The following is a 13634-nucleotide window of genomic DNA, read 5'->3' on the forward strand; positions in this document are numbered from 1 at the left end:
GGGGGCGTGCACGGAGCGGGGATGGCACGGAGTGGGGGGATGGTCCGGAGCGGGGAGCACGGCGGCCTGGGACTGAGAGGGGCACGGAGGCTGGCGGGGGGGAAACGGAAGTCGTGAATGGTAAGTCGTGAGTGGGTACGGAGGGAATGCCGGGGTGGGGGAGGGGGTACTCCTAGGTGGGAAGGTTCAGAGAGACAGGTGGGGGAACCCGGGAGCACACCCAGGGCGGGGCTTGGTGCTCAGGGGCCCTCGCCTCACTTAAAGGTTTTGAAGCGGCTGGCAGCTGTCCCCCCACCCCATGCCCTTTGGGTGGCACCTGTGCTGGTGGAGTGGGGGGGGAGGGGGCCTGGCTTTGCACACAGGCCTGCTCCTGTGCCACGCTGCGACAGCCATGAAGGAAGAACCTGGCTGAGTCTCCACCTGCCGTGGACTGTTCCAGGTGCTTAAGGCAGCAGGTTGGCCTGGGCGCTGAGGGGCCATCCCTTCCCCTATGTTTCTCCCGGGATCCCCCATCCCCGCCCCAAAGCGCCATCTTGCAGTGTTGGGGCGGGGCAGGGTCCCCCCAGCCTGCCCCTGTGGGAGTCGGGAAAGTTAAAGTGCAGTGGAAGCTGGTCCCGGTAGCTCATGCCTGTAATCCCAGCACTTTGGGAGGCCAGGGCAGGCGGATGGCTTGCGCTCAGGGGTTCCAGACCAGCCTGGGCAACATAGCAAGACCCTTTCTCTACAAAAATTAGAAAAATGAGCCAGGCATGGTGGCGCTCACCTGTAGTCCCAGCTACTTGGGAGGCTGAGGTGGAAGGATCACTTGAGCCTGGGAGTTAGAGGCTGCAGTGAGCCAAGATGGCACCACTGCACTCCAGCCCGGGTGACGACGAGATCTTGTCTCAAAAAAAAGTGTCCTGGAGACTTGCAGTTGAGTTTGATGCACCCTCATCCACTCATTCATTCACTCACTCATTCATTCACTCACTCATTCTGGGAACAGATGGTTAAGCCCCTTGGCAAGGCCCAGCTGGGGTTGGGGGCTGTGGAGCAGGTGAGAGGCGCCCACTCCAACAGGGCTCTTAAGACTTTAGGGAGAGAAAGGAGCCTGTTCCCGGCAGAGGAACCTGCAGAGACCAGGACAGGATGCTTGGGCCACGGGGCAGATGGGCTCCAGGACCCACCCTTCTTTTCCTAAGGGGGTCCCTCATGTAGGAAGTTTCCTGCTAACAGGCAAAGCAAGGGGCCTCCACCCTGTGCCCTCAGACCTTAGGGGTCCCTGGCTGTAGGAGACCAGACACCAACTGCACCTGGGGCAGAAGGAGACAGGGCACCCAGAGTCTTCTTCCTGGCCTTGATCATGGGGCCAGCCAAGGTTCTAAGGGACACTGCCCCCAGGCTGCCGCTGCAGGTAAAGAAGCCGCGTGGGTAGAGTGGCTGAAGGGGGCCTTGCCCGCAGGAGGCACTCAGAGGCCCTGGGCCACCTCGTTCAGTCTGTGCCTTCAGGGAGCCCAGAGGGCTGGGAGGATCAGTGCCCACCCAGTGGCAGGGATGGTTGGTGCCAGCAGGCCGTGATCCTGGAGTGCTCCAGTGTGAGGGACAGAGGGTATGGCATGCCCTCATGAGTCTCCACTCTGGGTCCCCTGTCAGGGCCTCCCCTCCCCAGCTCAGGAGGGAATGCCCTCCTCTGCCCAGCCTGGAAGGTGCCCTGGACGCCTGGACCTAGGCAGGGGGAGGTGGCCAGTGGCCCTGGGTGGTTGCTGGCTGGCATGTTGGGGAGAGCTTCTGTCCAGAACTTCTGTGCCCTCAGTGGCCCTGCCTTGATGACCAGGGCCAGAGACAGCTTGCTGTGACCAAGGGCTGGCTCCTCTCAGGTTTGCCTATGAACACACACATGTACACTTGTGGCTGGGCCACAGCTCAGGGGCTTCAAGCTATGGATCTTCTTGGGGCTCCAGGAAGGACAGGGGAGGAGCTGCCCCTGGGCTCCAAGCCAGCACTCCCACCCTATGTAACCAGAGCGACACCCCTTCTCCAGGGTGCACAGGGCCCTCTGAGATTTCACTGGAACCAGGAGTTCAGATGCTTTCACTGACCGTGACCCTAGTGGGGCCCCTCAGGTGCTGGCTTTTGCCCACGCTGGGACAGGATCAGTGAGCACCTCTGGGTAAGAGGTCCCTGAAGACATAGCTGTCCCCTATCCCCTGGCCTGGGGGAAGGCATGATCTCCGCCCCCGGGACTCTCTAGAGCCCAGAAGGAGCTGACCGAGGAGCCCAGATTGGCTGGGAGAGTGTCCGCGCGGAGGCATTGCCTGTCCAAGAGGAAAAAGGTCAAGAGCCCGGCAGGAAGCCCAGGTGTGGTGCAAAAGAGAGGGCAGGGGCAGGAGGGAGCCTGGGGGTCTGGGGATTGGAGACCAGAGTGAGGCATGCACCTCAGGAGCAAAGTTTAGGGGGCACCCAAAAACTCAGCAGTTAAGCCCATCCACAGATAAACCATCAACAGGATGTGATCTGTCCGTACAATGCAACGGTATTGGTCCATACACAGGACCGAAGCTCTGACCACACTATAACACGGATGCCACACACTACAACATGGATGACACGTGAAAATATCATGCTCAGTGAAAGACACAAAAGGCCACAGAGGGCCGGGCGCGGTGGCTCACGCTTGTAATCCCAGCACTTTGGGAGGCCAAGGCGGGCAGATCACGAGGTCAGGAGATCGAGACCACGGTGAAACCCCGTCTCTACTAAAAATACAAAAAAATTAGCCAGGCGTGTTGGTGGGCGCCTGTAGTCCCAGCTACTCGGAGAGGCTGAGGCAGGAGAATGGCGTGAACCCGGGAGGCGGAGCTTGCAGTGAGCCGAGATTTCACCACTGCACTCCAGCCTGGGCAACAGAGCAAGACTCCGTCTCAAAAAAAAAAAAAAAGGCCACAGAATGTGTGATTCCACTTGTATGAAATGTCTGGAACAGACAAATCCACGGGACAGAGCACAGGTGGAGGGCCAGAGCCGGGGGAGGGGCAAGTGGGGGCGATGCAGAAGGGGCACAGGGCGTCTTCCTTGGGGGAGGAAACGTCCCTGAATTAGCTAGAGGTGATGGCTGCCCACTGTGATGAAGATGCTAAAACACTAAGCTGTACCCTTTAAAGTGGTGAACTTCATGGCATGTGATTTATATCTCAATAAAGTTGTTAAAAACAGTAATCGGCTGGGCACGGTGGCTCATGCCTGTAATCCCAGCACTTTGGGAGGCCAAGGTGGGCAGATCACGAGGTCAGGAGTTCGAGACCAGCCTGGCCAACATGGTGAAGCCCCGTCTCTACTAAAAATACAAAAATTAACCAGGCGTGGTGGCAGGCGCCTATAATCCCAGCTACTAGGGAGGCTGAGGCAGGAGAGTTGCTTGAAACCAGAAGGCAGAACTTGCAGTGAGCCGAGATAGCACCACTGCACTCCAGCCTGGGCGAAAAAGCAAAACTCTGTCTCAAAAAAAAAAGAAATCCATGAAAAGCACAATATCCCAGTTTTGAATAAAGGTGAGGGCAGTGCAAGCTGTCTTGGAGCTGGTGGCTCAGACAGGACAGTCCTGTTGTCCTGGCACAGGGGACTCGGGAGCCCCCTGAGCCCGCGGACGGCCGTCTGTGTCCCCTTCCCAGGCCTTCCTGGCCTGGGGGAACAGTGAAGATCACTTCCTAGGCATTCGGAGCGAGCCTTCCCTGCTTTCCACAGGGTCCTCACTGCCTGGGGGTGGCTCTGTAGGGTCCCCTTCTACAGACTGAGACCCGCAGGCTCCGGAAGGGGTCAGCGTGAGGGGTGGGCCTGGGGCAGGGGGAGGACAGGTAGGAAGGAGGGCAAGAAACAGAGGGCAAGGCAGGGCTCTGGGGAGGGGCTGCAGGAGTGTCTTGGGCCTGTCAGAAGAAAGGACCACACACCAGGGGGCTTCAAACCACAGAAAGGCATCGTCTCAGGTCTGGAGGCCAGAAATCTGAGATGGAGGTGTGGGCGGGGTCGCTGCCTCCAGAGGCTCCAGGAGAGGGTCCTTCAGGCCTCTTCCAGCTGCTGGTGGCCCTAGACATTCCTGGGCCTGTGGCTGCATGGCCCCAACCTCTGCCTGCCTGTCATCACATAGTCGTGTGTGTGTGTGTACGTGTGTATGTGTCTGTGTATGCGTGTGTGTGTCTGTGCATATGTGTAGATGTGTGTGTCTGTTGGTATGTATATGTGTGTGCATGTGTAGTTGCGTGTGTTGTGTGTGCATGTGTGCATATATGTAGGTGTGTGTTGGTGTGTGTGTGCATGTCTGCATATGTGTAGGCACGTGTATCTGTGTTGGTATGTGTGTGCATGTGTGTGCATATGTGTAGGTGTGTGTGTCTTGGTGTGTGCATGTGTATGTGCACATGTGTAGGTGTGTTGGTGTGTGTGCATGTGTGTTGGTATATGTGTGTGCATGTGCGTGCATGTGTAGGTGTGTCTGTGTATTGGTATGTGTGCATGTGTGTGTCTGCATATGTGTAGGCATGTGTGTCTGTTGGTGTGTGGATGTGTGTGTGCATGTGGTGTGTATGCATGTCTGTGCATATGTGTAGGTGTGTGTGTTGGTATTTGTGCGTATCTGTGTACACAGGTGTGTGTGCATGTGTCTGCATATGCGTAGGTGTGTCTGTGTGTTGGTGTGTGTGCATGTGTCTGTGTGTGTTGGTATGTAAGGGTGTGTGCATGTGTGTGCTTATGTGTAGGTGTGTGTGTGTCTGTGTGTGTGCGTGTGTGTGTCCGTCCTCTCCTCTCGTTATCAGGCCCCAGTCATTGCATTGGGACCCCTGCTCCAGTCTGGCCTCCTCTTGATTACAGCTGCAAGGACCCTATTTCCAACTGAGGTCCCAATTCACAGGTATCAGGGTCAGGACTTGAACATATTTCGGGGGGACACAATTCAACCCCCAGTGGGAGTGCAGGGCATGGGAGGGAGGAGGGAGGCAAAGTGGGGAACATGCAGCTGTCAGGACAAGGTCAGCACCTTCCCAAATTCTTCCTGCAGACGTCTGAATCCCAATTAGCCAGTTATAATAGCGTTTCTGCAAGCGCAGTTGCCGGGACTCAGCACCCAAATCTGCCTGCTGGCCACCACAGTAGGCATTGCAGAGCCCCAAGGATGCCCCTGCCTGGCTGGGCCTCACCCTGCATTGGCTGCCCCCCCCATTCTGCCACATGCCCCTCCACCATCTTGGCCCTCTTAGAGGCATCTCTAGGGTGCTTGGGCCCCTCCAGCCCCAGCCCCAGCCCTGTACCCGCAGGCACCCAGGAGGGAACAGAGCCGGGTGCTCTTCCAGGCTGAGGCAGCAGGGCCCTCAGGCAGGAGGGGCAGCTGGGGCCTCTTGGCCTCCAGCCCTGGCCTCCCCCTTGCCCCGCAGTTGTTTCAGGCAGGAAGGTGGGCAGTGCCAACCCTGCGGGGGTCAGTGAGACCTGAGCCTCCCCAAGGGGGCAGTGCCTATCTAGTGTGGGGACAAGGAGGACAATACTGTCCTCCAGAGCTATGAAGTGGTCCTTGTGGCCCTTCCAGGCCGGCATAGCCCATAGTCGGGGCCAGTGACCTGGGGGCAGGGCTAGAGGCCAGGAGGGGTGGCTCTGAACAGAAATGAAGCCGAAAGGGCCACCCAGGGGACAGGCCATCTGTCAGCTCAGGGCAGGTGCTGGTTCCGGGAGCTTTGGAGAACACTGCATCTGCCAGCCTGCCCTCCCGCCCAGAGATCCCAGGCCAGGCTCCCCAGGCCCTGTGGCCCAGGTGGGCCAGGGGCAGGTGCACAGCCTGAGCTGCTCACACTGCAGATGCTTCCAGACGCTGGTTTCTTTGGGTCTCGTTTTATTAAGAGCATGATTTCCCACTCCACATATTTCCTTTTTTTTTTTTTTTTTTTCTTTTGAGATGGAGTCTCTGTCACCCAGGCTGGAGTGCAGTGGCACCATCTCGGCTCACTGCAAGCTCCGCCTCCTGGGTTTACGCCATTCTCCTGCCTCAGCCTCCCAAGTAGCTGGGACTACAGGCACCCACCACCACACTCAGCTAATTTTTTGTATTTTTAGTAAAGACGGGGTTTCACCGTGTCAGCCAGGATGGTCTTGATCTCCTGACCTCGTGATCCGCCCGCCTGCCTTGGCCTCTCAAAGTGCTGGGATTACAGGCGTGAGCCACCACACCCAGTCACATATTTCCTTTTTTATTGAAAAAATTCACATAACATAAAATGAATCGTCTTGAAATGAACAATTCAATAGCATTTGTATTCACAACGTTTTGTCCCCATCTGGGTCCAGAACATTTTCACCATCCCAAGAGGAAACCCCAGGCCCCTCAGACAACGCCTGCCCGTTCCCTTCTCCTGAGCCCCCACCGCTCTGCGTTCAGTCCCCATGGACTGGCCCATTCTGGACATTTCATAAAAACGGAATCACACAGTACGTGGGGGCGTCTGCCACGCTTCCCTCACTCAGTGGGATGTTCCTCCCGAGGTTCCTCCTCGCTCCGGCCTGCCGGTGCCACATGCCTTTCTACAGCTGAGTTACGTTCCATTGTGTGGATGGACCGCAGTGTGTTTATCCAGCCACACCCTGAGGTCAGGGCTGCTTGCTGGAGACAGACTGCAATGTTATTAGTGTTAGATGTGGGGCGGGAGCACCCGGAACAACCTCGCGCAGTGGGAAAGCTCTAGGGTGAACTCCACAGAGAAGAATATGGCAGGACCATGGACTCTTCCACCTTCTGACCCGCTCATTCCACTACCGTGAACGTGGCCAAGGAAAGGGAGGGGCTTCTTGGACAAAAACACTCACTGCAACATTATATCTAATGACAAAAAAACCCTGAAGCTTCTCCTGGTCCAGCAGCAGACAGCCAGTCAAGAAAGTTGCTGGGGCCAGGCGTGGTGGTTCACGCCTGTAATCCCGGTAGTTTGGAAGGCCGAGGCAGGAGGATCGCTTGGGGTCAGGAGTTCGAGACCAGCCTGGCCAACGTGGTGAAAATACAAAAATTAGCCTGGCGTGGTGGTGGGCACCTGTAATCCCAGCTACTCGGGAGGCTGAGGCAGGAGAATGGCTTGAACTCAGCCGGGAGGCGGAGGTTGCAGTGAGCTGAGACTGCGACATTGCACTCCAGCCTGGGCAACAGAGCGAGACTCTGTCTCAAAACAAAACGAAACCAAAATTCGCTGGACTGTCCTCAGCTCCCAGGCACAACACGGAGCCATCTCCCATCGTAACTGCAGAGTTGTGGAGACGTGATAAAATATGACACCGAGAAAGCGATACCGCGGTCACATCGGCTCTGTGTAAGAACCAGAGGGGCGGAAACCCACACAAAGGGAAACCAGTGGTTTCAGGTGGAGAAGAGGTGGCGTGAGGCCTTCTTCACTGTTGTTATTGGGGTACCAGGAAACAAATGCACAGTGAAGCGTCTCCTTCCAGACAGGCCGTGGCCGGGGGAGCTCCTAGGTGATGTGTACCTGTTGTGGTCTCACCCTGGTGACAGCCCTACAAAGGCCCCACCCAATGAGAGGTGCCGGCGAGGGGGGATGGGCTCGCAGAAGCCACCTGCCTCATAGAGATCCCCTCTCCTTCCAGGGCCCTTATTTTAGGAGCTTCATGAGCCAGGCCCTGGCATGGTTCCCTGGCCCCTGCAGTGACCCAGGGACAGACAGCTGCTCAGACCTGGCCCCTCACTGGAGGAAGCCAGGTTGTCTGGTGTCTTCTGCTGGTTTCTCAAACACCCTGGCCAGCCTGCATGTCCTGGGAGATGCTGCCAGGCCCAGTGGGCCACCTCCAAGGACCCTCACATTCCCCGCTACAGCCCCCATGAGGCAGCAGGTGGGGTGGGAGCTCATGCTACACACAAAGAACTGACCATGTGGCTTGCCCAAGCTCACAGCTGGAAAGCCAGGCCTATATCATATCTTGCTCTATAGGAAAGCACTGAGAATTGGACACATTCCAAGAAACACAAAACCTACCAAGACTAAATCCCAAAGAAATAGAACATCTGAATATATCTGCAACGAGTAAGAAGATTGAATCAGTGATCAAAAGTCTCCCATCAAAGAAAGGCCCAGGACCTGACAGTTTCACTGGTGAATGCCACCAAACATCTAAAGAACAAACACCAATTCCTCTCAAACTTTTCCAAAAAACTGAATTCAGCCACTCCTAACACACTCTATGAGGCTAGCATTACCCTGACACCAAAGCCAAAGAGACTACAAGGAAAGAAAAGTACAGGCCAATATCCCTCATGAACACAGATTCAAAAATCCTCAACCAAATGTTGGCAAACTGAATTCAGCAGCATATGGAAAGGATTATACACCATAATCAAGTGGGATTTATTCCTGGAATGCAAGGATGGGCCAACTACAAAATTTGATCAGTGTGATACACCACATTCACAGAAGAGAAAACAGAAAATACGTGATCATCTCAACTGATGCAGAAAAAGCATTTGACAAAATTCAACACCCTTTCATGATAAAAATGCTCAACAAGCTATGAATAAAAGGAAACTAACTCAACGTGATAAAAACCATCCATGAAAAGCTCACAGCAAACATCATAGTCAGTGGTGAAAAGCTGAAAACTTTTCCTCTAAGATCAAGAACAAGAAAAGCATGTCCACTCTTGCCACTCCTATTCAACATAGTACTGGAGGTTCCAGTGGACCAATTAAGCAAGAAAAAGAAATAAAAGGCATTCACATTGGAAAGGAAAAGTAAGGCTGGGTGCGGTGGCTCATGCCTGTAATCCCAGCACTTTGGGAGGCCAAGGCAGGTGGATCACCTGAGGTCAGGAGTTTGAGACCAGCGTGGCCAGCATGGTGAAACCCCATCTCTACTAAAAATACAAAAATTAGCCAGGTGTGGTGGCACGCGCCTGTAGTCCCAGCTACTCAGGAGGCTGAGACAGGAGTATCTCTTGAACCCGGGAGGCAGAGGTTGCAGTGAGCCAAGATCACACCACTGCACTCCAGCCTGCGCAACAGAGCAAGACTCCACCTCAAAAAAAAAAAAGAGAGAAAAATGTGAAATTACCTCTGTTTGCCGGGCGTGGTGGCTCACACCTGTAATCCCAGCACTTTGGGAGGCCGAGGCGGGTGGATCACAAGGTCAAGAGATCAAGACTATCCTGGCTAACATGGTGAAACCCTGTCTCTACTAAAAATACAAAAAATTAGCCGGGCATGGTGGCAGGCGCCTGTAGTCACAGCTACTCAGGAGGCTGAGGCAGGAGAATGGTGTGAACCCAGTAGGCGGAGGTTGCAGTGAGCCAAGGTCATGCCACTGCACTCCAGCCTGGGTGACAGAGCGAGACTCTGTCTCGAAAAAGAAAAAAAAATTACCTCTGTTCACAGATGATATGATGTTATATGTAAAGAATCTTAAATATTCCGCAAAAAAACTGTTAGAGCTAATTCATGATATCAGCAAAGTAGCAAGAATCAAAGTCAACACCCAAGTATCAGTTCCATTTCTATAAACTACCAATGGATAATCTGAAAAGGATTATCCAATTTGTCCAGAAAAGACAAAAATAATTCCATGTATAGTACCATTGAAAAGAATAAAATACTTAGGAATTAACTTAGCCAAGGAGGTGAAAGACTTGCACAATGAAAACTACAAAACATTGCTGAAAAGAAATTAAAGAAGACATAAATAAATAGAAACACAAAAATAAATAGAATCGTGTGTTCATGGATTGTTAGACTTAATAGTGTTAAGATGTCAGTATTTCCCAAAGTGATCTACAGAGTCAGTACAATCCCTATCTAAATCCCAGTGCCTTTTGCAGAAATAGGAAGCCCATCCTAAAATTCATATAGAATCTCAAGAGACCCAAGATACCCAAAACAATCTTGAAAAAGAAGAACAAAGCTGGAAGACTCATACTTCCTGATATCAAAACTCACTACAAAGCTACAGAAATCAAAATGGTATGTACCCACAGACAGACAGACATATAAACCAGTGGAATAGAACAGAGAGCCCAGAAATAAACCTTCACATAATATGGCCAAACGATTGTTGACAAGGGTGCCAAGACCATTCAATGGGTAAAAAACCATCTTTCAACAAATGGTGCTGGGAAAACTAGATGTCCACATGCAAAATAATGAAATTGAAATTGAACCCTTACCTCACACCATACATGAAAATAACAAAATGGATCAAAGACCTACATGTAAAACATAAAACTCTTAAAACAAAACAGAGCAAAAGCTTCATGGCGTGGGATTTGACAGAGATTTCTTGGATATGACAGCAAAGGCACAGGCAACAGAAGAAAAAAAAATAGACAACTTTGATTTCATGATAATTAAAAAAATTTGTGGGTCAAAAGAAAATATCAACAGATTAAAACGTCAACCCAAAGAATGGCGGAAAATATTTGCAAATCGTCTATCTGAAAATAGATGGATAACCAGAAATTTAGAGAGAACATATGAAGAACTCCTAAAACTTAATCACAAATAAACAAAATTCAATTCAAAAATGGGCAGAGGACTTGAATAAATAGAAATTTATCCAAAGAAGATATCAAATGCCTAATAAGCCCATGAGAAGATGCCCACCATCACTAATCATGAGGGACATGGAAATCAAAGCCACAGTGAGGGCTGGGCACGGTGGCTCACGCCTGTAATCCCAGCGCTTTGGGAGGCCAAAGTGGGTGGATCACCTGAGGCCAGGAGTTCAGGACCAGCCTGGCCAACATGGTGAAACCCCATCTCCACTAAAAATACAAAAATTAGCCAGGCATGGTGGCACGTGCCTGTAATCCCAGCTACTCAGGAGGCTGAGGCAGGAGAATCACTTGAACCCGGAAAGCGGAGGTTGCAGTGAGCCGAGGTCATGCCACTGCACTCCAGCCTGGGTGACAGAGCAAATCTCCATCTCAAAACAAAAACAAAAACGAAACAAAACACAATGAGATGCCACCTCACACCCCTTAGGATGGCTGCTATTTAAAAAAAAAAAAATCTCCAGAGAATCACAAGTGTTGGTGAGGATGTGGGGCTATCGGCCCCTGTGCACTGCTGGTGGGAATGGAAAACAGTGCAGCTGCCGTGGAAACACTATGGCAGCTCGTCAAACACTTAAATTAGAATGACTGCATCATCCAGCAATTCCACTTCTGGTTACCATCCCAAAAGAACTGAAAGCAGGGTCTCAAGGAGACATCTGTACACCCATGTTCATAGCAGCATTATTCACAATTGTCAAAAGGTGGAATCCAGGGTCCATGAACAGGCAAATGAATACTCAAAATGTGGCCCAACCATGCAATGGAGTATTATTCACCTTTTTTTTTTTCTGAGACAGAGTCTCCTTTTGTCACCCAGGCTGGAGTGCGGTGGCGCGATCTCAGCTCACTGCAACCTCTGCCTCCGGAGTTCCAGCGATTCTGCTGCCTCAGCCTCCGAAGTAGCTGGGACTCCAGGCTCGCACCACCACCGCTGGCTAATTTCCGTATTTTTAGTAGAAACGGGGGTTTCACCATGTTGGCCAGGCTGGTCTCAAATTCCTGACCTCAGGTGATCCGCCCGCCTTGGTCTCCCAAAGTGCTGGGATTGCAGGCATGAGCCACCGCACTGGGCTTGAAACTCCATCTCAAAAAAAAAAAAAAAAAAAAAAAAATGGCGGCCAGGTACAGTGGATCACGCCTGTAAGCCCAGCACTTTGGGAGGCCGAGGCAGGCAGATCACCTGAGGTCAGGAGTTCAAGACCAGCCTAGTCACCATGGTGAAACTCAGTCTCTACTAAAAATACGGAAATTAGCCGGGCGTGGCGGCATGCACCTGTAATTCCAGCTACTTGGGAGCTTAAGACAGGAGAATTGCTTGAACCTGGGAGGCGGAGGTTGCAGGGCTGAGATCACACTATTGCACTCCAGCCTGGGTGATAGGGTGATAGAGTAAGACTCTGTCTCAATAAAAAAGAAAAAAAAAGGCAAAGATGGTAAATTTATGCTATGTGAATTCTATCATGATAAAAAGTCACACAAGAAGGAAGAAAAGCGTTAAGGAAATGGAGGAAAAGGCATCCACCGAGCCTGGACATTCTCCAGCATCAAATGTGTGTTTTGCAGGTGACTTTATCTCCACCGTGTTTGTCTGCATATTCCAAATGTTCTGTAATAAACCTGATTGCTTCATCTCATCCAAAAGCTATTACACATAATATTTCAATCATCCTAATTAAAACAATCACATTCATTGAAAGGCCAAAGTTGGGCAAGAATTTAACTGGCCACTAATTGCTGCTGGGGCCGGGGAAGGCTCAACCCTTTGGGAAAGTGATCTGGGAGGACCCACCAGTGTCCCTTTCCCTGTCTGGGCCTGGACATCTCCCTGATGTCCGACCTGAGGCTCCAGGTGGCCCTGACCTCTACACCTGGCTGGGACGGGCCCCACAGCCCCTAAGGGGACCACATGGAACTGGATTCATCTCATCATCTCCTGGGGTCTCTTGAAGAAGGAGGATAATGGAGCCTCCCTCAAGAGGCTGCTGTGTCATCTGAGACCCCTGGGGCCCCGCCAATGGCAGATGACACTTATTACATTCATTGTCACCTGTCACACATCATGACCGTCACCTTCATTAGTGAGGACAATACCCTCACACCTCCAACATGAACAGAGGCTACTGCAGCCTGTGTAAGAGGCCTGGATGGTCCTGTGGCCTCCAGTAGAAAGCCAGACCCCCGCCCCCAGCAGACAGCACCGTCCCTGGCTTTGCTCACAGGCCTGCGGTGCCCAACATGACCACCTCACAGGGGCGGGGCTATCGGCACCACCGTCCCTGGCAGAAGGTAACCGTGCCCCTGGTATATTCAGTGCCAGCCAGGGATCACCTTGGCCTTCCCTGCTCACCACCAAGGGAGGCACCGTGGTTTGGGAGGAGGACGTGGCTTGGATAAACTTTATCCCGCATGAACCTGGAGCCTCCCCGCCGCCACCGGCCTGCAGGCTGTGCTGTGCCCCTTCCACCCGGCCCAAGCCCCCAGGCTGGGCCGCAGCACCCACTCGGCTGCCCCTTCAAACCCCACTCACGTGCCTGGCCCTGCAGCCTGTTTCCTGCACCAGAGCTGGGGGGGGCAGGGTCCCCAGCCTCAATCTCCCTGCACCACCCCCACCGCCCGCAGCCCCTCCCACTGTGTACAACCCGCTGCACTGGAGGCCCGAGGCGTGGGTTCCAGCCCCGTGACCTTGGGCAGGTCCCTCAGCCCCTCTGACCTGAGGCTTCCAGCTGCTGTCTGCCCAGCTGGCCTCGGTCACCCGCTCACCAGCTCACTGGTGCCCTCTGTTCCTCCCTAACCCCACCCCAGATTTGAGGAGGCCAGGCACTGCTAAGGGTCAGTCTGCCCAGCCCAATGTGGACACACCAAGTGCCTGCGAGCCCCTGGGAGCTGCCCATGCCAGGCTGGAGTGCCAGGGAGGGGCGAGGACAGCTGCAGCCCTGAGATGTAAACAGGCTTGCAGGTATAAAAGCTGGAGCCCCTGGGCCTCTCCGCACCCCAGCCTGACCCACCTTCCAGAACTCTCGAAAGAAGCCAGGCAGAGGTAAGCCCTGCCAAGGAGGGGGGTGTGGGTCTCTGGCCGC

This window comes from Hylobates moloch, unplaced genomic scaffold (genome assembly GCF_009828535.3).
Source record: "Hylobates moloch isolate HMO894 unplaced genomic scaffold, HMol_V3 SCAFFOLD_15, whole genome shotgun sequence".
Lineage (NCBI taxonomy): Eukaryota > Metazoa > Chordata > Mammalia > Primates > Hylobatidae > Hylobates > Hylobates moloch.